This window comes from Rhinolophus hipposideros, assembly GCF_964194185.1.
Source record: "Rhinolophus hipposideros genome assembly, chromosome: X".
NCBI lineage: Eukaryota > Metazoa > Chordata > Mammalia > Chiroptera > Rhinolophidae > Rhinolophus > Rhinolophus hipposideros.
The window spans coordinates 46,707,381-46,734,385 of NC_138046.1; the positions used below are offsets into that span (position 1 = coordinate 46,707,381).

At 37.3% G+C, this 27,005-nt stretch overlaps 1 protein-coding gene across 2 annotated transcripts in view; it reads left to right on the forward strand.

The window, feature by feature from the left end:
* CHRDL1 (chordin like 1) overlaps positions 1-27,005 on the forward strand; it is a gene marked incomplete at its 5' end in the record, with an annotated part of 187,614 nt that overhangs the window by 114,603 nt on the left and 46,006 nt on the right. The gene's annotated exons all lie outside the window — the stretch shown is intronic.

The following is a 27,005-nucleotide window of genomic DNA, read 5'->3' on the forward strand; positions in this document are numbered from 1 at the left end:
CTTACCAGGTTTTGGTATCAGGGTAATGTTAGCCTCATAAAATGAGTTAGGGAGTACTGTCTCTTCTTCAATTTTTTGGAAGAGTTTGAGCAGGATTGGTATTAGATCCTGTTTGAAGGTAGCCATCTGGTCCCAGACTTTTGCTTTTGGGAAGGTATTGCATGACTGATTCAATTTTGTTACTGGTAATCGGTCTGTTTAGATTTTCCAGTTCCTCATGGTTCAGCCTTGTAAGGCTTATGTTTCTAAGAACTTGTCCATTTCTTCTAGGTTATTGAATTTGGTGGCATATAGTCCTTCATAGTATTCTTGCAAGATCATTTGTATTTCTGTGGTGTCTGTGATAACATCCTCTTTTTCATTTCTGATTTTGTTAATTAGTGTCTTCTCTCTTCTTATCTTAGTGAGTCTAGCCAAGGGTTTGTCAATTTTGTTAATCTTTTCAAAGAACCAGCTCTTTGTCACATTAATTTTTTCTATTGTCTTTTTGTTCTCTATTTCATTTAGTTCTGCTCTGATTTTTGTTATTTCCTTTCTTCTGCTGACCTTGGGTTTCACTTGTTCTTTTTTAGTTCTTTAAGGTGTAACATGAGGTTAGTTATTTGGCATTTTTCTTGTTTCTTGAAATAGGTCTGTAATGATATAAATTTCCCTCTTAAAACTGCTTTCATGGCATCCCAGAAAGGTTGGTAGGGTGTATTTTCATTCTTATTTGCTTCTATATATCTTTTGATCTCTCCTCTAATTTCTTCATTGACCCAGTCGTTCTTTAAAAGTATGTTGTTTAATCTCCATGTATTTGGGTTTTTCCTGCTTTCTTTTTGCAGTTGATATCCAATTTCAAAGGCTTGTGATCTGGGAATATGCTTGGTATGATTTCAATCTTCTTAAATTTGCTGAGGCTGATTTTATGTCCCAATATATGTTCTATCCTTGAGAATGTTCCATGTACACTAGAAAAGAATGTATACTCTGATGTTTTAGGATGAAGTGCTCTATATATATCAATTATGTCCATTTCATCTAATGTGTCATTTAGGGCTGCTATTTCGTTATTTATCTTCTGTTTGGATGATCTATCCATAGCTGTCAATGATGTATTTAAGTCCCCTAGTATAACTGTGTTTTGGTCAATTTCTCCCATTAATTCTGTTAGTTCTTGCTTGTTATATTTTGGTGCTCCTTTATTGGGCACATAAATATTGATGACTGTTATGTCTTCTTGTTTTGTAGTCCTCTTTACCATTATGAAATGTCCATCTTGGTCTCTTGTTAACTTTTCACCCTGAAGTCTGTTTCATCTGATATCATTATGGCTACACCTGATTTGCTCTGAGTACCATTTGCTTGGAGTGTCAATTTCCTCCCTTTTACTTTGAGTCTATGCTTGTCCTTGTAGCTGAGATGTGTCTCTTGGAGACAGCATATGGTTGGGTTTAGTTTTTTTTTTATCCAATCTGCTCCTCTGTGCCTTTTTATTGGTGAGGTTATTCTATTTACATTTAGGGTGATTATTGATACGTGAGGATTTCCTGTCATTCTATATTTAGTTATCTAGTAAAATTGTGTCTCCATTCTTTCTTTGCCTTTTTGTTGTTGTCTATTATTTCCGTGTGGTGGTATTCTATGATTTGTCCCTCTGTTTCTTCTTTTATTACAGTATATATTTCAGTTCTGGATTTTTTTCAGTGGTTACCCTTAAGTTTATGTAAAAGAGAGTTTGATATTTAGAGTATTCCATTTTCTTCAGCACGCTTACTTTTTCCATTCCCATATTCCAGTTCAGGCCCTTACTCCCCCTTTTTATGTTTCCACAAATTGTCCCTGTTGATGGTGGTCGAATAGCCTCCTTTAGTATTTCTTGTAGTGCAGGTCGTGTATTAGAAAATTCCCTCAGCTTCTGTATGTCTGGAAAGGTCTTTATTCCTCCTTCATATCTAAAGGATATCTTTGCTGGATATATTATTCTTGGCTCATGATTTCTCTCTTTCAATAGTTCGAATATTTGGTTCCACTCCCTCCTGGCTTGTAGAGTTTCTGCTGGAAAATCTGATGATAATCTAATAGGCTTTCCTTTGTAAGTTACCGTCTTCTTTTCCCTGGCTGACTTGAGGATTCTTTCTTTGTCATTGATTTTAGACAGCTTCAATGCAATGTGCCATTGAGAAGGCCTTTTGGGATTGATGTTATTAGCTTTTCTGTTTGCTTCTTAGATTTGAGGATCTAGTTCTGTCCCCAAGTTTGGGAAGTTCTCATCAACAATATGTTTGAATATATTCTCTGTTCCCTTCTCTCTTTCTTCGTTTTCTGGTATGCCCATTATTCTTATATTGCTCTTTCTGATGGAGTCAGAAATTTCTTGTAGAGTTCTTTCATTTCTTTTAAGTCTCAATCTCTTTCTTCTTCCAACTGTGTAATTTCCGGTTTCTATCTTCAATGTCACTGATTCTTTCCTCCATCTGGCCAACTCTACTACCTAAGCTGGTTATTTCATTCTTAGTTTGTTCTATTGAGTTGTTAATCTCCAGAAATTCTATTTGATTCTTTTTTAAAATTTTAATCTCTACCTTAAAATGCTCATGTTGTTTTTGATTGTGTTTCTGAGTTCATTAAACTGCTTTTCTGTGTTTTCTTGCACCTTATTGAGGTTTTTCAGAACTGCAATCTTGAATTCTCTGTATTTAAGTCACATATTTCCATATCTTGAAGTTCCTTTTCTGGATACTTTTCACTTTCTTTCTGAGCTGTCTTGTTGCCTTGGTTATTCATGGCAATTACTGATTTATTATTTCTCTTCCTAGACATCTACAGGAGTGGCTTCTGCAACAGGTCGATAGGAAGAGGTCTTTCTTTTGTTTTCCAGTACTTGTTGGTAGAATGTTTTGTTTTCTCTTTGACTGCAGCCTTTTTTTTTTCTCTCTCACATGGTTGTGCTATATTTTCTCTGTACTATTCCAGCTTCTCACACAATGGGGTAATTCCCTGGGAGATGGGCTCCTCCTCTGTTAATAGTTCGCCTGGGTCACAGGGCGCAGTGTCTATGTGGGTATGTGGAGAGCTTTTGAAGTTCCAAAGCTCTTTCTGCACCAGATCCAGAGCCCATATGTTTCTGCAGTTCTGTTTACTCCTCCAGGGATTCGCCCAGATAGGTGGCGCCAGGGGCGGGGTGAGTTGTGAGAGGTGGCCCAGAGCAATGTCGGCAACCACCACCATAGCCGGTACTGCTTCCACAGCTCCCTCTCCTTTGCCAGAACTATTTGTGCTGCGAATCTATGTCTGCAGTCCACAGTTCTCAGAACAGGAAATAGTCTGTTCTTTTTTTTTTTAATTTATTGGGGTGACAGAAAGAAAAACTCATAGACACAGACAATAGTTTAGTGGTTACCAAAAGGTAAGGTGTTGGGGGTTGGGAGATGAGGGTAAGGGGAATCAAATATATGGTGATGGAAGGATAACTGACTCTGGGTGGTGAACACACAATGGGATTTACAGATGGTGTAATACAGAATTGGACTGAAATTATGTAATTTTGTATTCTTTTCTTTGGATCTGACAGTGCTACTCTTCTGCTTCTAGCTCCAGGCAGGTGCGGGCGGGGCAAGCTCTGGTACGGTAGGGAGGGGCCAGCTAGTCTCATTGCCTAAGGCTTCCGTTCTATGGTCACCAGTGAGGGCTAATCCACTGTTTTCAACCTTCTTCCTTCAGTCTTTTCTCCGAGCTCTCTGCCTTGAACATTGGGTTCAGCCTTGTTATATGCTTCCCCCTCAGCCCTGTGAGCTATAAGAGGAGCCCTAGCAATCTGAGTTCTTCCCTCTCCCGCAGCTGTGGTAGTTCCGGGATGCAGCGAGCTTGAAGCACTGAGCTAGGTCAGCGTCCTGCGCCCCCGTGGCACTGTCTCCGCACTTCTCCCTTCCCTCCTACCCCACTCGTGTGATTCTCCCACCTTTAGGTGAATTCAGTAGTGGGCCTCTTCGTCTTGCCTGTCTGCTGTGCATTGAGACCTTTGTGGAGTTATTGTTGTTCAATTAGTTGTAAATTCCACAGGAGCGTTACAGAGGCTCACCTCACACTGCCATTTTGATAAGCGGAAGTACATTTTTTCTTTTACTATTTGTGTCCATGTATTATCATCCCTATTAATGTATAAGTTTATTAAGTGAGAAACTACTTCTGGTTCATCTTTTTCTTTTCTCCCACTATGCTAGGTACATTGTAGGTACCTTTGGAATGAACGCAGTCTAGCTGGGGAATATTGCCAGAAATTTAGTCATGGTTTGAATTAAATTCTACTAAAATAGGCTAGTAATGCTGAGTTTTCTTCCTCTGAATTACAGATTGACTGTGGTAGGTGGTACTGACTATACATTAGTTCATAGTCAGTAGGAAATTACCTGGTTTCATTCTTAATCCCCATGTTTCTTTTTTTATCCCAAACTCACTTAAGGACACTATAGTTAGTATTTCTTTTTTAAATAAATGACCTTATTCTGAGTATAAGTATATGCCCATCCCTTTTAATATACCCTTCGCACCATCCCTCACACATCAATATGAACTCACTTGCAGCCTAATTTGATTTATGCTTCAGTAAGTCCCTGCATTTTTTCATATCTGTTTCTCAAGAGAGTGTGTACTGTACCTCAGTACAGCCATTATGTTTCTGCCAGGAAAGATGGGTATTTTTTTCCTCATCTCTTTTTCCATCTTTGCCTTAACTTAATTTGAGTCTGCTCCAAAGGGAAGAGAGTCCATATTGGGCAGAGATGTATACATGGTTGCTAATATAAACGGCTAGTTGCTATAATCCAGTGGTTAGGCTCAGAATATTATCATTTTTATTTAATTTTGGAGAAAAGTACGTGTGAAAGCTCAACTGAAGAACATTTAATAAAAGAATTGAAACTGCAAAAAGACATATTAAGGCATCTGAGAAGCAATATAGTGCATAGGCTCTGAAGCCAGAAGGACTTAGATTTGACACAGCTGAGTTACTACCTACTAGAGATGTTACCTTGGGCAAGCTACTTCACCACTCGGAACCTCGGTTTTCTCATCTGTGAAAATGGAGATTATAACATCTATGACCCATTGAAAGGTTGTAAAAATTAACTGAGATGACAGAGTGCTAGGAGGTCTAGAATAGAGTTATTGCTTAATAAGTGATAATTATTCTATTTCATAGAATAATTACTATATTTATTATCCTGGGATTAAGTAGAATTGCACCTTCTCTATCCTTGATAGTCTTGCTTTTACATTTATTCAACTTCCATATGCAGAACTTTATGTCTAGTCCTTCTTGTGGTAATAGATCCTGGGACTAACCATCTTTGCAACAGTTCTTTTCTTTTATCATGTCATCAGAAACAACAGATAAAAGCTAGTTATTACTGATCATGTATTGTCCCTTCACATAGTCGACAGTTCATTAAGACCTTTTTTTGCCATCTCTTCTCCAGCCTAAATAAACCATTCTCTTTCATCTTTCCCTGTAAAGAATAAATCCTACACTTTCATGAAATTGATACTTTTTTCTCTGCCTTTAATTACTTTACATCTTTCAATTGTATATAATGTGATTGAATATCCTTTGAAGTACTAATTTTTGAAGCACCTAATTGTGTTTTTTTCTGTTAAAATTATGTTTTTACAAAGATATATCTTGTATAAGCAAATTACTCTTACAGCAGTGAATCCAGACACATTTCTTTTCTGTGCTGGTCACCCTAAATGCAGGCAGAATACTGCAGATTAAATAACCTTTTGAGTGCTGAACTTGCAAACCTTAATATAAAGGGCCCAATTGAAACAAACTCTCTACACTTTCACACAAACACTAACGTGTCCATTTCTTCCTGGGTCAGACAGCAATATGAACAACAGATTGAATCTCAGCCCCAGACTCAGTTGTTTAGACATGTCTCTGAGGCTAGGACAGTCAGAAGAGTATTGGCAGAGTACGTGTCATTGCTGGCACTTTAGCAAACCTCATCTGGACTGGAAGTGTAGCGCAAACAGCTGCTGGGACCTTAAGGTAAACTTCATCAGAAGGAAAATATCTCTTCAGAGATTGTATGGCTGCCACATTCTGGGCAGGCAGGCCTCAAACCCAAACCCACACCCAGCTTCCCTCTACCGTTTATCATTTCTGCTTCCTGTCTCCTTCATATCTTGCCAAAGCAAAGGGGAAAGCTATGTACTTGGATTAAGCTATTGGCTGTGTTGAGAGCCACGTTTGCATTTGGTAGATGGTGTACATATTTAGTACCTATACATGGCAGGCAGTGATTGGAGCACTCAGTTGCTCACTTGATCCTCACAACAAAGTAGGAACAATTATTATCTATATTTTACAGATGAAAACACAGAGGCAGAGAAGTTAAGTGATTTGTCCAAGGATACATGGTAGTAAGTGGCAGAGCTAGAATTTAAACCTTGTCAGCCTGGCTCTAGAATTTCAAGTTCTTACACTACCTGGTGGCAGCCATTCATAGTAGTGTGACAAGGACCTCTCTCTTAATGCAAGGAAGTAAAGGGGGAGAGAGGACAGGTGTGATAAATTGTCATAGGCAGATAATTTTGAGATACCACACTGTCTGTGTTTCCCTATCAAGGCCTCAGGCTACCCATTCCCAAACATAGGAGAACACTTTCATTCCACCCTTCTCTCTTTCTTGGCTTAAAGAGGCCTGAGTGTAAATATCTACCGTCTTTCATTAAGCAAACATTTGTCAAGCAACCACTAAGTATCCAGCACTGTGCTGGTGCTGGAGAGATACAATGGTGAACAAAACAGACATGGAACTGCCTTTGTGGAATTTAGTGGGGAAGACAGACATTCATCAAATAATAACACATGTAAATATAAAATCACAACTGTGCCACATAACACAAAGAAAGGTATTATAAAAGCCAGTCATTGAGAAGGATTGACCTAGTCAGGGAGATGAAGGAAGACACCTAGGACTATCTTCCTAGCCTCAAATCACACCACATTCCTTTCTGCTCTCTATACCCCACGATGAGGGAGGACTGAATTAAAAGTTAGGGAGTGAGAGGGTCCAAGATGGCAGATTAGGTAAATGCTATGCCTACTGCCTCTCAGGATCACACCAAAGTTACAAATTATAGAACAATGAACCTCAAGAATCATTATTACTAAAGATATAATGAAGAGGCCACATCAAGACTGGTAGGAGGGGTGAAGATGCAAAACAGACTGACCCCAAACCCACAGATAGTGGTTAAACACCAGGAGGGACCCCTGGGTGGCATGGGTACCCCCTGAAGAGGGAGGAGTCCCAGCCCCAAACTAGGCTCCCCAGCTCAGGCGTCCTGTGCCAGGAAGAGGAGTTCCCACAACATCTGGCAATGAAAATCAGCGAGGACTTGGTCTGCCTGTCCTGGTTTGACAGTAAATGGCTGGAAACCCAGATGCCCTTTTTTTTTAAATTAAAATTTTTGGGGTGACAATTGTTAGTAAATTTACATAGATTTCAGGTGTACAATTCTGTATTACATCATCTATAAATCCCATTGTGTGTTCACCACACAGAGTCAGTTCTCCTTCCATCACCATATATTTGATCCCCCTTACCCTCATCTCCCACCTCTCACCCCCTTACCCTCTGGTAACCACTAAATTATTGTCTGTGTCTATGAGTTTTTGTTTCTCATTTGTTTGTCTTGTTCTTTTGTTGTTTTAGGTTTATATACCACATATCAGTGAAATCATATGGTTCTCTGCTTTTTCTGTCTGACTTATTTCACTTAGCATTATACTTTCAAAGGGCCAGCACACAGACTCACTTGCTTGCAAACACTCACCTGGTCTCTGGTGGAGGGGTGGCAACTCGAGAGTCAGTAGAGACATACGGGAAAAGACTGATTTTGTGGATTTGGGGAGAGGGCTGGAGGGAGAGCAGCCATTGTCCCTGTGTGGAGCCTGCCTAATGTGTACACTACAGGAGGGCACTGCGTTTTTGATGTTGAACCCTCCCTCAAACAGCCAAATCTGAGACCACATTGGTCTCGTAAAATCCGAGCATGTGCACCACCTTGGTGATGCCCTCAGTCCCTGCTCCGTACATCTAGTACTGCATCTCCCAGGGCGCTCTCAGCTACTGAGCAGCCAGCCACACCTCACAAGCTGTGGAAGCGTTCTACTGAAGTGGGCAGCCTACATCAGCCTGAGGAACTTTTGGCGGTGGACAGTGAGCCACAACCTGTGCTGCAGCCTCTATTGGGCAGCTTCTGAGGACCTGCAAACGTAACATGAGCGGTGGCTGGCAGTGGTGTTCTCAGGGCATTTCTGCGAAGTGATCATGGGCTCAGCACCAGTGCAAGGACTGAAACTGCATTAACTTTGTAAAAACTACCTCTTACAACCAGAAGCTCCCTGGAACCCTGCCCTGCCCACCTAGAGCTTCATTGCCAGGGGCGCTCTTGGCACCTGGGTGGCCGGCCCCACCCAACAAGCCCTGGAAGACTTCCATAGCAGCAAATGGCCCACAGCTGCCTGGGGAACTTTTTTTGGTTGGCAGTAAGCCACAAGTGATACCAAAACTTCTCTAGGGCAGCTTTCGGGGATCTGCGATTTTAAAGCAAGCGGTGTTCTCGCTTGTGGTATTCAAGGGCATTTTGTGAAGTGGTCACAGGCCAGGCAATGCACCTGAGGCGAGCAGTGACTGGATGCAGTGTTCTCAGGGTGTTTTGCTAATTGGTTACAGGCCAGGCACTGGTGCAAAAACTGAATCAGCATTAACCTTATAACAAACACTGGCCATAACTCGTGACTCCCTGGAACACCAACACAACCACCTAGTGCTACATCTCCGAAGGCACTCTCAACACCATGTCAACCAGGCAGGCAGTCCAACCCACTGAGGTACCAAAAGCAATTAAGGCTCAACTACAGAAGAAGAACACACACAACACACTCAAGGGACACTCTGGAACACAAACAAAAGGGAGCAGGGACATCATTCCATTCGACCACACAGGAAACGTACTACTGTGTTTCCCCAAATATAAGACCAGGTCTTATATTAATTTTTGCTCCAAAAGATACATTAGGGCTAATGTTCAGGGGATGTCATCCTGAAAAATCATGCTATGGCTTATTTTTCAGTTAGGTCTTATTTTGGGGGAAACACGGTATATAAGCCCACCCTGCAAAGACTGAGAGATATGGGAGATATACGTAGTACATAGAAGGAAGCACAGAGAGGCAGCCAGAATGAGGAAACAAAGAAACATGTCCCAAATAAAAGAACAGAAGAAACCTGCACAAATAAAACTAATTGAAATGGAGGCAACCAATCTACCAGAGACAATTTAAAACCCTGGTTATAAGAATGCTTAAGGAACTAAGTGAGAATATCAACAAAGAGATTGCAATCATAAAGAAGGACATAAAAACCATGAAAAATAACCAGTCAGAAATAAATAATACAATAACTGAAATGAAGAATACACTAGAAGGAATCAACAGCAGATTAGATGGAACAGAGGATCAAATCAGCAATTTAGAAGAAAAGATAGCAGAATACACCCAATCGGAACAACAACAACAACAAAAAAGGAAAATAAAGGAAAGGAGTTCGAAAATAATGAAGAAAATATAAGGGGCATCTGGGACATCAAGCGTTACCAGCATTCACATCATAGAAGAACCAGAAGGAGAAGAGAGGGAGCAAAGGGTCATGAACCTATTTGAAGAAATAATGAATGAAAACTTCCCTAACCTGGTGAATGAAATAGGCATACAAGCCCGAGAAATCCAGACTCCCAAACAAGATGAAACCAAACAGGTGAACACCAAGAAACATCATAATTAAAAGGCAAATGTTACTGACAAAGAGAGAATCCTAAAAGTAACAAGAGGAAGACAACTAGTTACATACAAGGGACTTCCCATAAAACTATCAGGTGATTTCTTAACAGCAACTTTGCAGACCAAAAGGGAGTGGCAGGTAATATTTCAAAGTAATGAAAAACAAGGGCCTACAACCAAGACTACTCTACCCAGCAAGGCTATAATGTAAAATTGAAAGAGCATCAAAAAGAATATAATAGGATAATAAACTGAACAAAGGATGTGAAGGACTTATACACTGCAATCTATAAGACATTTTTAAAATAAATTGAAGAAGACACAAAGAAATAAAAATATATTCCGTGTTCATGGATTGGCAGAATCAACATAGTTAAAATGGCCATGTTACCCAAAGCAATATACAGAGTTAATGCAATCCCCATCAAAATTCCAATCGTATTTTTTAAAGATATAGGGGGGAAAAATCATCAGATTTGTATGGAACCACAAAAGACCCCAAATAGCCAAAGCAATCCAAAGAAAAAGAACAATGCTGGAGTTGTCACACTCCCTGACTTCAGCTTGTACTGCAGGGCAATAATAATCAAAACAACATGGTATTGGTAGAAAAACAGACACACAGACCAATGGAATAGAATTGAAAACCCAGAAATAAACCCACATAAATATGGACAGATAATTTTTGCCAAAGGAGCCAAAAGAAAAGTGGAGAAAAGAGATTCTTCCATAAATGGTGCTCGGAAAATTGGAAAACCATGTATAAAAGAATGAAACTAGACTGCTGTCACCATATACCAAAATTAGCTCAAAATGGATCAGAGACCTAAATACAAGACCTGAAGCATTAAACTACATAGAAGAAAACATAGGTACTAAATGTATAGACCTCGGGTTCAAAGACAATTTTATGAATTTGACCTCAAAGGCAACGGAAGTAAATGCTAAAATAAATAAATAGTACCATATCAAACTAAAAAGCATATGCACAGCAAAAGAAACCATCAACAAAACAAAGATACAACCAAACTAATGGGAGAAGATATTTCCAAGCAATGCCTCCAATATGGGCTAATATCCAAAATATACTCATATAAATAACTCATGCAACTCAACAAGAAAAAGACAAACACTCCAATTAAAAAATGGGCAGAGGATATTAACAGACACTTCTCCCAAGAAGATATACAAATGGCCAAAAAATATATGAAAATAATGCTCAACTTTACTAGCTGTTAAGGAAATGCAAATCAAAACCACAATGAGATATCAACTCACACCTGTTAGAATGGTTATCATCAATAAGACAAATAATAACAAGTATTGGAGAGGCTATGGAGAAAAAGGAACCGTCATACAGTGTTGTTGGGAATATAAATTGGTACAGCCTCTATGGAAAACAGTATGGAGGTTCCTCAAAAAATTAGGAACAGAGATACCATATGACCCAGCAATCCCTCTCCTGGGTATATATCCCAAAAATCTGAAAACATTTATCTATAAAGATGTACATGCTCCACAGCAGAAGGAATAGAAAGTGGAAATGTAATGGCTATGTATGATGTCAAAGGGGTAGTAGATTGGGGGAGGGGGTTTATCACTTTGTGAGGGGTATAAATGTCTAACTATTACATTGTTTTGTACACCTGAAACTAAAAAGGAAAAAGTCAGACAATTAAAAAAAGAAAAGAAAAATAAATATAAGCAGGTAGTTACAAAATAGTCATGAGGATATAAAGTACAGCATAGAGAATATAGTCAATAATGTTGCAACAACTATATATAGTGCCAGGTGGGTACTAATCAGGTGATCACTGCATAAATTATATAAATGTCTAATGACTAAGCTGTACACCTGAAAGTAATATAAAATAATATTGAATGTCAACTATAACTGAAAACAATAAATATTTTTTTTAAAAAAAGAATAAAAGACTTAAAGTTAAATGTTAAAAAAAAAAGACATACGTGCTTCAATGTTCATTGCAGCTTTATTTATAGTGGTCAAGACATGGAAAGAACCAAAGCGTCTTTTGATAGATGATTGGATAAAGAAAATGTGGTATATATGAGGTCCGACAATTAAGTTCGCGAACTCATCCTAGGAAAAGTTCTACATACCTCATTGTTGAATAGCATTACAGTCACCTACGAAGTACTCCCCTTGAGTAGCTATGCACCAACACCAGTGCCTAATCCACCCTTCAGAGCAATTTTGGAGCTCTTTTCCTGGGATGGCCATTAGAGCTGTCATCATATTACCCTTGATGTCCTGAATGTCATCAAAATGTATTTCTTTCAATATTTCCTTTATCTTTGGGTTAAAGACAGAAGTCATTGGGGGCCAGATCAGGTGAGTAGAGAGGATGTTCCAATACAGTTATTTGTTTACTGGCTAAAAACTCCCTCACAAACAATGCCATGTGAGCTGGTTTATTGTCATGATGCAAGAGCCATGAATTGTTGGCAAAAAGTTCTGGTCGTTTTTATCTAACTTTTTCAGCATCCTTTTCAATGCTTCCAAATAGTAAACTTGGTTAACTGTTTGTCCAGTTGGTACAAATGCATAATGAATAATCCCTCTAATTTAATCAAAAAAGGTTAGCAACATCACTTTGACTCTTGATTTGGACTGACGGAACTACTTTTTTCTGCAGTTTGATGCTTTATTTCAGGGTCATATTGGTACACTCATGTTTCATCACCAGTTATAACATGGCCCAAAACATCAGCTTGCCTCTCAAAGAGGTCTTGGCAAACTTCGAATTTCCTTTGTTTTTGTTCATTGGTGAGCTCCTTCACAACCATTTTTTGCCCACAGCTTTCTCTTGCCAAGATTTTTAGTTCAGATTTTCCTAAATTTTTCTCTATTGATGTTTACTTGGTCTGCTCTGCTTCTCACAGTCAGCCAAAGATTTTGACACACAATTTGATGAATATTTGCAATGTTTTCATCAGTTCTGCTCATTACTGGCTGCCCTGACCTCTCTTCATAAGTGATGCATTCTCTCCCCTCAGAAAAATGTTTAATCCATTTGTACACTGCCGTTTTCTTCATGGTGTTATCCCCATAAATTTGGATTAATATGTTCCTGATTTCACTTCCACTCTTGCCAAGTTTAAAAGGAAATTTAATGTTTGTTCGTTGCTCTAATTCAAGCTCAGACATTCTCACGACGACACACAAAAACACACAATAATGAATGCCCTCAGCAAGACACTGCCACACGTCAGCACAAACACAGCTGTGAGACACTGATATACCAAGGTTATGAAACATTACCAAGCTGTTTGTACAGTGCTTCCAATGTAAGTGCACAGTGGTAAGTTTGCAAACATAATTGTCAGAACTCATATACACAATGGAATACTACTGTGCCATAAGAAAAGATGAAATAGTGCCATTTGTGACAACATGGATGGATCTTGAGATTATTATGCTAATCAAAATAATTTAGACAAAAAAAGTAGAGAACCATATGAGTTCACTGATATGTGGGATATAAAAGTGAAAGCAATAAAGGAGCAAGACAAACAAAGAAACAAAAACTCATAGACACAGACAACAGTTTAGTGATTACCAGAACATAAGGGGATGGGGGGTGATAAATGAGGGTAAAAAGGATCAAATATATGGTTATGGAAGGAGAACTGACTCTGGGTGGTGAACACACAATGTGACATATAAATGATGTATTACAGAATTGCACACCTGAAATCTATGTAACTTTACTAACAATTGTCACCCCAATAAACTTTAATGTAAAAAAAAAAAAATTGAATCAGTAATCAACATTCTCCCAGCAAACAAAAGTACTGGACTAGGTGACTTCACAGGTGAATTTTACCAAACACTCAAAAAAGAATTCACACCTATTCTCCTCAAAATATTTCAAAAAATCCAAGAGGATCCAAGCTCATTTTACAAGGCTGCCATTAACACTATCTAAAACCAGACCTTACAAGAAAAGACATTACAAGAAAAGAAAACTATAGGTTGATATGCCTAACGAACATAGATGTAAAAATATTTAACAAAATCTTAGCAAACTGAATTCAGTAATACATGAAAAAGATCATAAACCATGATGAAGGGATTCATTCCTGGTATGCAAGGTTGGTCCAATTTTTACAAATAAATTAATGTGATAAACCACATAAACAAAATGACAAATAAAAATCATATGGTCTATGCAGTAAAAGCATTTGAGAAAGTTCAGCATCCATTTATGATAAGAAATCTCAGCAAAGTGGGAATAAATGTAACATATTTCAATGTAATAAAGGCCATGTATGACAAACCCACAGCTAATATCATACTCAGAGGGGAAAAGCTAAAAGCATTCTCCTTAAGATCAGGTACAAAATAAGGATGCCCACTTTCACCACTTTTATTCAACATAATACTGGAAGTTCTAGCCACAGCAATCAGACAAGAAAAAGAAATAAAAGGCATCCAAATTGGAAAGGAAGAAATAAAATTGTCATTACTTGCAGATGACATGATATTATATACAGACAACACCAAAGATTCCACCAAAAAACTATTAGAACTCATAAAAGAATTTAGGTAAAGTAACAGGATACAAAATTAATATTCAAAAATCAATTGCATTTTTATATACCAACAACAGAATAACAGACTATCAGACAGAAAAATTAATAAAACTTTTTTTTTATAATTACATCCAAAAAATAAAATACTTAGGAACAAATGTAACCTGTACTCATACTCACAAAATTATAAGATATTTAAGAGAGAAATTAAAGGACAGACAAATAAATGGAAACATATACCATACTCATGGTTAGGAAGAATTAGTATAGTTAAAATGTTCCTACTACACAAAGCATCCGATCAAAATGCCAATGGCATTTTTCAAAGACCTAGAAAAAATAATCCTAAAGGATATATATATCTCCACAGAAGACCCCAAGTAACCATAAGAATCCCAAGAAAGAAGAACAAAACTGTAGGTATCATGCTACCTGACATGAAGTTATACTACAAGGCAATAGTAATCAAAACAGCATGGTATTGACATAAAAAGCAGACATACAGATCAGTGTAATAAAATAGAGGGCCCAGAAGTAAATCCATGCTTATATGGTCATTTAATCTATCACAAAGGAAGCAAGAATTTACATTGGGGTAAAGGCAGTGTATTCAATAAATTGTTCTGGGAAAACTGGACAGATACATGCAAAAAACTGAAAGTGGAACATCTTTTTACACCATGTACAAGAATAAACTCAAAATAGATTAAAGATTTAAATGTAAGACCCAAAACCATAAAACTCCTAAAAGAAAACATAAGAAGTAAACTCTCAGGTATTACCATTAGTAACATTTCTACTGATATATCTCTTCGGGCAAAGGAATCAAAAGAAAAAATAAACAAATTGGACTATATCAAACTAAAAAGCTTTTTCACAGCAAAGGAAACCATTGACAAAATGAAATGACATCCTACTGAATGAGAGAAGATATTTGCCAATGATACATCTGATACGTGGTTAATATCCAAAATTTATATAAAAACTCATACAATTCAACACAAAAAACAAATAATCCAATTTAAAATGGGCAGAGTCCCTAAATAGACATTTCTCCAAAGAGGACATACAGATGGCCAATAGACATGAAAAGATATCTGCTCAACATTACTGATCATCAGAAAAATGCAAATAAAAATAGCAATGAGATACCACCTAACTCCTGTCGGAATGGCCATCATCAATAAATAAACAAAAAGTGTTGACAACCATGTGAAGAAAAGGGAACCCTTCTGCTCTCTTGATGGGATTGCAAATTGATGCACCCACTATGGAAAACAGTGTGTAGGTTCCTCAAAAAATTAAAACTAGAACTACCTTATGACCCAGCAATTCCACTTATGGGTATTTATCCAAAAGTCATGAAATGCTAATTTGAAAAAATATATACACCCCCATGTTTACTGGAGCATTATTCACAATAGCCAAGATATGGAAACAATCGAAATTCCCATCAATAGACGGTTAGATAAAGAAATTGAGGTACATTAATACAATGAAGTATTACTCTGCCATAAAAAATATATATATATCAAATCTTACCATTTGCAACAACATGGATGGACCTAGAGTTTGTTATGGTAAGTCAGCAAAATGAAGATAAGCAATCTACCAGATGCAGAGTTCAAAACAATGGTCATAAAGATGCTCAATGATCACAGGGAGAGCTTCAACAAAGACATAGGAAAAATAAAAATGGAGATAGAAAACGTGAATAAGAACCAGTCAGAAATGAAGTATACAATAACTGAAATAAATAAAACAGTAGAGGGAATCAACAGTAGATTAAGTGAAACAGAGGATGGAATCAGCAATTTGGAAGTTAAAGAAGCAGAAAAAAAATTCAATCAGAACAGCAAAAGAAAGAACCCAAAAAAAGAGGATAGTTTTAGGGGCAAGTGTACCAACATTCACATCATCGGGGTAGCATAAGAAGAGAGAGAGAGCAAGGATTAAAAACCTATTTGAAGAAAAAATGATGGCAAACTTCCCCAACCTAGTGAAGGAAATAGACGTATAAGCCCAGGAAGCTCGGGAGTCCCAAACAAGATGAATACAAAAAGGCCCACACCAAGACATGTCATAATTAAAATGCCAAAGATAGATCTTAAAGACAAAGATCTTAAAAGCAGCAAGAGAAAAGTAGTTAGTTACATATACGCGAACTCCCATAAGAATTTCAGCTGATTTCTCAACAGAAATTTTGCAGGCCAGAAGGAATTGGCATGAAATATTGAAAACAGTGAAAAGCAAGGACTTACAACCAAGATTACTCTACCCTGCAAAGCTGTCATTTAGAATCGAAGGATAGATAAAGAGCTTCTCAGACAAGAAAAAGCTAAAGAAGTTCATCAACACCAAATCAGGATTATAAGAAATGATGGGGGGACTTCTTTAAGAAGAAGAAAAAAAAAGATTAAAAATGTGAATAATAAAATGTCAATAACTACATATCTATCTACAATTACTTTAAATGTAAATGGATTAAATGTTCTGATCAAAAGGCATAGGGTGGCTGAGTGGATTAGAAAACAATACCGTTATATATGCTACATACAAGAAACACATTTCAGATTGAAAGACACACACAGACTGAAAGTAAAGGGATGGGAAAAGATATTTCATGAAAATGGAAACAAACAAACACAAAATCTGGAGTAGCAACACTTATCTCAGAGAAAATATACTTTAAACCAAAGCTATAACAAGAGACAAAGAATAACCAAACAATTCCACTTCTGGGTATTTATCCAAAGTAACTAAAAATACTAATTCAGAAAAACATATGCATCCATATGTCTATTGCAGCCAAGTGTCCATCGATAGATGAATGGATAAAGAAGAAATCTTACATATATACAATGAAGCATTGCTCAGCCTTAAAAAAGAATGAAATCTTTCCATTTGCAAAAACATGGATAGACCTAGAGAGTACTGTGCTGAGTGGAATAAGTCAGACAGAGATAGACAAATGCCATATGACTTCACCTGTATGTGGAATCTAAAGAACAGAATAAATGAACAAACAAAACAGAAACAAACTCATAGATACAGAGAACATTTTGGCGGTTGCCAGCTAGGAGGGTGGTTCATCAGAGTGGGTCAAATAGGGGAAGGGGTTAAGAAGTACAAATTGGTAGTTACAAAATAGTCATGGAGACTCTATTGTACTCTTTATACTTATGGTATAAGTACTTATCCTTATAGTATAAGTAATGTAGTCAATAATATTGTAACAACTATGTGTGGTGTTAGATGGGTACTAACACCACATCTAGTTTTGTCGGGTAATCATTTTGTAAGTTATACAAATATCTAATCATGTTGTACATCTGATACTAATATAATATTGTATGTCAACTGTAATTGAAAAATAAAAAAAATATATTTAAAAATGGACACACCAGAAAATAAATGCTTTACTCAAAAAAACAATTAACTCAATAATTTTTGAGTTTGTGTGTTCTCACCTAAACTTCAAAATATATAGAAACCCTCTGATCTCATAGCTACAGAAGAGTCTCACCACCAGTTGTAATCCATTTTCAAAAGTGAATAATTCATATTCATGAATATGGAACCATCTTAGAGATTTTCTATTCTTGCATGCCTCTCCTGTCCAAGTTGTTTTTGTTGTGTCTCCATCCTTTGCACGCAGAATTCATCTTAACATGCTTGCTGACTATCCCAGGATGCCAACCCCTCCAAGGTCATCATGTTTATTCTTGGCATGTATTCTTTGTCTAGAATGTTTCTTCTTAGAGAACCCTTCAGCCAGTAGATGGGACAGCATCAACTTTCATACTGAGGTTAACAAACTAATAGTGATGATTCCTAATTGGCCGGCTGGGATGTCCTGTCAAGGTCAATAATGCCCCATTCTACTGTGGAGTTGGAGGGTTTTTCACGTGTACGTGAGTCTGGTTCTACATTAAAAATAAGGAATTCCAGTGAATTATTTCAGAGCAATTATTTCTTCACAGGTGTTTAAAGCCACTCTTCCTTCAGCTTTGTCCTTCTAACTTGTTCAAGGGATGCTACGACTGCCCTGAAACACATCACTGGATATGCCCATTACTCTCATTTGAAGTCTTCATGAGTGTAGACCCCAATATTTATAGAAATTAATCTGATTTTTGACTGATAGCATAAACAGAGGAAAAAGAAACATGAGAAACAGGAGCAATGTCAGACAGAGTAATCATATTTTAATATTACCTACATTGCAACTGCAAGAATTTACCAAGTCCAGGTCTCCAAAGCCCTGGAAAAATGGACATTTGACACAATTCTTCAGTTGATTCAATCAAATTGCTGGAATGACTACATCCATTTTCCCTTTGTCTTTAGCTATTAAAACCAGGTCTGTATCCCCTACTCCCACCAAGTAGTCCAGTCCTCTTTGGATAGGGCCAGGAATCCAAAGTGGTGTTCATGGAAAGAAGAAGGACCATAAACTAACTGATTTTCATTCCCAGGGTGACTAGGCAGTAAACATTGGTAGGTCATTGAGTTCCCCATCTCCATCCTCCCTGTTCTCTTTCATTTATGAATGTGGAAGCACAGGACTCTATTTTACTTGGGTACTTTGATTTTTACCACTCCATTTTATGACTATGTAAATTGCACTGCCTCCCAATGAAGCAGATATCTGTCTCCTTAATCCTCACTTTACGCCAAGAGAGAAAAGGGATTTAATTAAAATGTAAACTGTTTCCCCAAATGGATGAAAATAAAAAGAGGACTAGCATAATTATGAAGAATCTAAGGCAGTTCAGAAGTATGAGCTGAAGGAATCTGTAGATTTCTTTTCTTTATCTCTCTCTCTCTCTCTCTCTCTCTCTCTCTCTCTCTCTCTCTCTCTCTCTCTCTCTCTCTCTCTCTCTCTCTCTTCTTTTTTCTTTTTTTTTATCTCCAGGACCCTGGCTTCTGGTGATTTAGAAATAAAATGATTCCCTTTCTATCTGCAGGCATACATTTTCTCTTTTGACTAGGCTCCGTTTGTTTGTTGGTTTGTATAATTCAGACCCTTTCCTTTGTTAAACACCTAGCCCATTGTGGGAGTCCCTTAAGTAGAGTTTTCCCCACATGTAAGCTACTCTTGAGGAGGAGGAAGAAGTGGAGGGGAAAGATGGGGAGAAGAGGGAGAGGGAATAATGGCTAACATTTACATGACACTCACCGTGTGACAGGCACTGTTCTAAGCTCTTTGCATATACTAATTAATTGTATCTTCATAACTCAATGGGGTTGGTATTATTGTCTCCATTTTAGCAATAAGGAAACTGAGGCACAGAGAGGTTAATTCGCTTGTCCAAAGTCACACAGGCAAGAGGGGACAGAGTCAGGATTTGAACCCAGGCATTCTGGTTCTGAGCTGTTGCCTTACCCATTATACTACATTGCCTCTCAACTTGGGGATGTGAAGCAACTTTGGGGATTCTGTTAACTCATAGACTTTGTGATAACTCTGCTCTCAGGGGCCAGATATGGTACACTTCCAGCTCTTTTCACTGGAACCACTTTGGGATGCAAAAACCCCATTTCTAACCATAAACTTGGATCTATTTAGTCACATGTCCATTGACAGAGCAAAGTGTGAGTCATGGGTACCATCTAGTTAATAGTTTCTTTATTCTCTCTCCCCAGATCCCTTCCTTCAAACACATGTACTTCCACAATTCATTGTTTTAGAAAGTATGAATTTCTGATTTTTCTGGATAAATGTTTTTGTATTCTTCTTCAGATTTGGCTTGCTACTGCTGGCAGAAAGTTCCCCCTTGTCTGTGTCTTAATATTTCTCAAGTAGATATATTTTTTTTAAATGTTAAGATAGCCCAAACAAAACAAAACAAAACAAAAATGATTGTCCACTTTGCAAGACACTGGAGGACTTCTTGAAGTACTACTATACCTCATTCTTGGAAGCTCAATTGTGTACAAATGGAGAATCCTAATACCAGTGTTCCTTAAAGCTTCCCTCAGATTTCACCACACTTGCTCCCTCACAACATAATTTGTCGAATTAGATGTTTGGCAGAGTCTCTCGTCCCCCCAGAGAGCTGTACATTTCCTCTTTCATCTCCAAAGTACTGGCTATAAAATGGCCCACCACAGAACGTGGCATGTAGTAGGTGGAGATTTCATGATGATTTCTTCCTCTATGCCCTCTCCTGATTTCCCTCAAAGGTCCTTTAACCATTTGCTCCAATTCTGCTGATTTCAACTTCTTTCTCTAAAAATGCAGAGATCATTCTCCCTTGTCACAGAGATCACTTCACCCTGCCTCGGGGATTCATTTAATTTCTATTTGCCTTATGATTAGAGTAACCATATAATTTATCATCCAAACTGAGACACTTTTGAAAGTGGGAGAGGCAATCTTAATAATTATGCATGCCAGAAAAACAAGCATAAAACTGGTTTGTCCCAGATAAATTGGGACCTATGGGCACCCTGTTTATGATGTCATGTATGGTTCAGAAATGGCCACATGCTGGCGTAGTTTTGCTGTCTGAGGCTTATTTTCATGGATATCTCATAATCTTATTGTCCTTTTGAGAGGACCGGGTTTACTTCTGTGACCTGCGCAAGCCACCCAAAGATTAATGGAAGCAATGAGAGTTATAAACAGTCTTAATTTTAGCCTAGCTCTTGACCATTTTCAAATACTTGTTTTCCCATTACCAGAAAGCCAAGCCATTCCAGCTTCATAGCGTACCACTCAGAGTATAATTGAGGTTTGAATAAACAACATATGTTGCTTTTAAGGTTAAATGAATATTGTTTGACATACAGTACACTAGACTTGTTTTTCATTTTGGTTTAAAAAATTGGGTAAAATTACATCTTGTTCCTTCTTAGAATTAACTAGAATCCATCTGTCTGCATTGGAATCATTGTTTTTGTTTTGTTTTGTTTTTCTAAACCATTGGCTGAAAAAGAGTATCTCTCTCACTCAAGGTAATTTTTCCAGTGAATCAGTGGGGGAGGGGAAGCAAAGAAACAGGTTTTTTTAGGTGATCGATGCCTACTGTTTTCCTTTTATGTATTTCATCTCTTAGATATATCTAAGGCATATATTGAAGGTATAAGGTCTAAGACTGTAAATGAACAAATCTATTTTCAGCTGTCCAGACAGATCCTGCCCAGGTCTAGAGAACCACTTGTAGCTGTACCAAATGTGAACATCTAAGAAGATAATTCCAGAACTATGGTTCAAATTGAATAGAACAAGTAAAATGTTGAAACTTTTAGCAGCTACTTATAGAATATTCCAGCTTAAAGAATGCCATTTTGATGACTTTGAAAGCTCAAAGGCAACAAAAATACTAATACTTCCTACTTGAGAATATATATACAGAAGTAATGTTTCCAGTAGTTTTTAACAAAGTGAAATAGTTCAAATTTAGGTACACATGCCTCTCTTTAAATGCTTAGGTGACTGTGACACATTCATTTGAACTTGTGTTACAGGGTATTAATAGTCTACTCTCATGCTTGGTAACAATTTGCCTCATTGCTTTGCCATCTTACATCTCTGCTCATTAAAAGGGATTATAAGTTTCTATATTGCTTTGGGATTCTGACTGGACTATAAGTATTTAAAGACTGAAAGCCCTATTAAGACTCTAGGGTCTAAATGGAATAAATTGAACATCTCAGAAGGCCATGCAGAGTAAACATTTCATGTCAATACCAATCATTAAATCTACATTTTAAAAGGACATTTGATGAAGAGAGCTATTTTATTCTTCTTTTGTAATTTAGTCTCTTTTGGCTATTTAGATTAGGCCTGAAACCACATCCTATAGCTTTTACATATTGTTCTGCCATTTGCCAGTGAATCTTTTCAAGTCTTCTCTCTGGACCTCTTTTTCATTTGGCGCAAGATATAGCTTAGAAACACCATAGCCAGCTAAATCAGAACAAGTAAATCCAAGTTCATCCCTATTCAGTCACTATTAGGGGAAGTGCCATTCCCCAGCTCTCCAGATTTGTGACCCTAGAGTAATTTTATACTGTTTTGTACTTCACCTTATTCCTCTATAATCAAATCTGACATTGGACTCTTCTTTTCTATTTTTTTCAATTTATTGGGGTGACAATAGTTACTAAAATTACATAGATTTCAGGTATACAATTCTGTATTACATCATCTATAAATCCCACTCTGGGTGTTCACCACCCAGAGTCAGTTCTCCTTCCATCACCTTATTTTTGATCCCCTTTACCCTCATCGCCCACACCCCACTCCCCCCTTACACTCTGGTAACCACGAAACTATTGTCTGTGTCTATGAGTTTTTGTTTCACATTTGTATGTCTTGTTCTTTTGTTGTTTTTGGTTTATATACCACATATCAGTGAAATCAGGGTTCTCTGCTTCTTCTGTCTGACTTATTTCGCTTAGCTTGATACTCTCAAGATCCATCCATGTTGTCACAAATGTTCCTATATCATCTTTTCTTACCGCCGAACAGTATTCCATTGGGTATATATACCACTACTTCTTTATCCATTCATCTATCGAAGGACATTTTGTTTGTTTCCATGTCTTGACCACCGTAAACAAAGCTGCAATGGACATTGGAGCACACGTGTCTTTATGGATAAATGTTTTCAGATTTTTGGGGTAGATACGCAGGAGAGGGATTTCTGGGTCATATGGTAATTTTATTCTTAATTTTTTGAGGAACCTCCACACTGCCTTCCATAATGGCTGCAGCAGTCTGCTTTCACACCAACAGTGTTTGAGGGACAGTGTATGAGTCCATTTTTCTCCACAGCCTCTCCAACATTTGTTACTATTTGTCTTGTTGATGATAGCCATTCTGATTGGGCTGAGGTGATATCTCATTGTGGTTTTTATTTGCATTTCTCTGATGATTAGTGATGTTGAGCATTTTTTCATATATCTATTTGCCATTTGTATGTCCTCTTTGGAGAAATGTCTCTTGAAGTCCTATGCCCATTTTGCAATTGGGTTGTTGGTTTTTTTGTTGATGAGTTTCATGAGTTCCTTGTATATTTTGGATATTAGCCCCTTATCGGATGCACTGTTTGCAAAAAACTTCTCCCATTCAGTTGGTTGCCTCTTTATTTTGTCGATAGTTTCTTTTGCTGTGCAGAAGCTGTTAAGTTTCATATAGTCCCATTCGTTTATTTTAGCTTTTACTTCCATTGCCTTTGGAGTCAAAATCATAAAATGCTCTTTGAACCCAAGGTCCATTAGTTTAGTACCAATGTTTCCTTCTGTGCAGTTTATTGAGTCAGGTCTTATGCTTAAGTCTTTGATCCATTTTGAATTAATTTTGGTACATGGTGACAGATAGCAGTCCAGTTTCATTCTTTTGCACGTGGCTATCAAATTCTCCTAGCACCATTTATTGAAGAGGCTGTCTTTTCTCCATTGTGTGTTTTTAGCTTCTTTGTCAAAAATTATCTGTCCATATTTGTGAGGTTTTATTTCTGGAATCTCAGTTTTATTCCATTGGTCTATGTGTCTGTTGTTCTGCCAATACCATGCTGTTTTCATTATTGTAGCCCTGTAGTACAAGCTAAAGTCAGGGAGCGTTATACCTGCAGTATTGTTCTTTTTTCTTCAGATTGCTTTGGCTATTCGGGGTCTTTTGTGGTTCCAAACAAATCTGATGATTTTTTGTTCTAGTTCTTTAAAAAGTTCCATTCGGATTTTGATGGGGATTGCATTAAATCTGTATATGGCTTTGGGTAATATGGCCATATTAACTATGTTGATTCTTCCAATCCATGAAATGGAATGTCTTTCCATTTCTTTGTGTCTTCTTCAATTTCTTTTAAAAATATCTTATAGTTTTCAGCATCGAGGTCTGTCACATTCTTGGTTAAGTTTATTCCTAAGTATTTTATTCTTTTTGCTGCAATTGCAAAGGGAATTGTTTTTCGTATTTCTTTTTCTAAGATTTCATTGTTAGTAGATAGGAATGCAATGGACTTTTGTACGTTGATTTTGTAGCAGCAACTTTACTGTATTCGTTGATTATTTCTCATAGCTTTTTGGTGTAGTCTTTAGGGTTTTCTATATATAGCATCATGTCATGTGCAAAGAGTGATAATTTAACTTCTTCATTCCCAATTTGGATGCCTTTTATTTCTTTCTCTTGCCTGATTGCTCTGGCAAGGACTTTCGACACTATGTTGAAAAGCAGAGGTGATAGGAGTCAGCCCTGTCGTATTCCTGATTGTAGAGCAAAGGGCTTTAGTTTTTCACCATTAATTATGAGATTCGCTGAAGGTTTGTCATATATGGCCTTTATTATGTTAAGTATTTTGTTAAGTATTTCATCAGAGATATTGGTCTGTAGCTTTCTTTTTTTCTGTTGTCCTTACCAGGTTTTGGTATCAAGGTAATGTCGGCCTCATAAAATAAGTTAGGGAGTACTGTCTCTTCTTCAATTTTTTGGAAGAGTTTGAGCAGGATTGGTATTAGATCCTCTTTGAAGGTTTGGTAGAATTCACTGGTGAAGCCATCTGGTCCAGGACTTTTGATTTTGGTAAGGTTTTTGATGACTGATTCAATTTCGTTACTGGTGATGGGCCTGTTAAGATTTTCCAGTTCTTCATGGTTCAGCCTAGGAAGATGTATGTTTCTAAGAACTTGTCCATTTCTTCTAGGTTTAAATTTGGTGGCATATACTCCTTCATAGTATTCTTGGATGATCCTTTGTATGTCTGTGGTGTCCATGACAATTTTCCCTTTTTCATTTCTGATTTTGTTAATTAGTGTCTTCTCTCTTTTTATCTTAGTGAGTCTAGCCAAGGGTTTGTCGATTTTGTTAATCTTTTCAAAGAACCAGCTTTTTGTCACATTAATTTTTTCTATTGTCTTTTTGTTCTCTATTTCACTTAGTTCTGCTCTGATTTTTGTTATTTCCTTTCTTCTGCTGACCTTGGGTTTCGCTTGTTCTTCTTTTTCTAGTTTTTTAAGGTGTAAGGTGAGGTTATTTATTTGGGATTTTTCTTGTTTCTTGAGATAGGCCTGTAATGATATAAATTTCCCTCTTAAAACTGCTTTCGTGGCATCCCAAAAATTTTGGTAGGATGTATTTTCATTGTCATTTGTTTCTATGTATCTTTTGAGCTCTCCTCTAATTTCTTCTTTGACCCAGTCGTTCTTTAAAAGTATGTTGTTTAATCTCCATGTATTTGTGTTTTTTCCTGCTTTCTTTTTGCAGTTGATATCCAATTTCAAAGCTTTGTGATCAGAGAATATGCTTGGTATGATTTCAATCTTCTTAAATTTGCTGAGGCTGATTTTGTGTCCCAATATATGGTCTATCCTTGAGAATGTTCCATGTACACTAGAAAAGAATGTCTAGTCTGATGTTTTCGGACGAAGTGCTCTATATATGTCAATTATGTCCAATTCATCTAATGTGTCATTTAGGGCTGCTATTTCGTTATTTATCTTCTGTTTGGATGATCTATCCATAGCTGTCAATGATGTATTTAAGTCCCCTAGTATAATTGTGTTTTGGTCAATTTCTCCCTTTAGTTCTGTTAGTAGTTGCTTGGTATATTTCGGTGCTCCCTGATTGGGGGCATAAATATTGATGACTGTTATGTCTTCTTGTTGTATAGTCCCCTTTACCATTATGAAATGTCCATCTTTGTCTCTTGTTATCTTTTTCACCCTGAAGTCTGTTTCATCGAAAAATATTATGGCTACACCTGATTTTTTCTGGGTACCATTTGCTTGAAGTGTCAATTTCCACCCTTTCACTTTGAGTCTATGCTTGTCCTTGTAGCTGAGATGTGTCTCTTGTAGGCAGCATATGGTTGGGTTTAGTTTTTTGATCCAATCTGCTACTCTGTGTCTCTTTATTGGTGAGTTCAGTCCATTTACATTTAGGGTGATTATTGATATGTGAGGATTTCCTGTCATTCTGTCTTTAGTTTTCTGGTAAGGCTGTGTCTCCATTGTTTCTTTGCCTTTTTGTTGTTGTCTGATATTTCTGTGTGGTAGTATTCTATGATGTTTCCCTCTGTTTCTTCTTTTATTACAGTATATATTTCAGATTTGGATGTTTTTTGAGTGGTTACCCTTGAGTTTATGTAAAAGAAAGTTTGATATTTAGAGTATTCCAGTTTCTTCAGTACGCTTACTTTCTCTATTCCCATATTCCAGTTCAGGCCTTTACGCTCCCCCTTTTTATGTTTCGGTTGCCACAAGTTGTCCCTGTTGATGGTGGTCTAATAGCCTCCTTTAGTATTTCTTGTAGTGCAGGTCGTGTATTAGAAAATTCCCTCAGCTTCTGGATGTCTGGGAAGGTCTTTATTCCTCCTTCATATCTAAAGGAGATCTTTGCTGGATATATTATTCTTGGCTCATGATTTCTCTCTTTCAATAGTTTGAATATTTGGTTCCATTCCCTCCTAGCTTGTAGAGTTTCTGCTGAAAAATCTGATGATAATCTAATGGGCTTTCCTTTGTAAGTTACCGTCTTCTTTTCCCTGGCTGCCTTGAGGATTCTTTCTTTGTCATTGATTTTAGACAGCTTCAATACAATGTGCCTTGGTGAAGGCCTGTTGGGATTGAGGTAATTAGGTGTTCTATTTGCTTCTTGGATTCG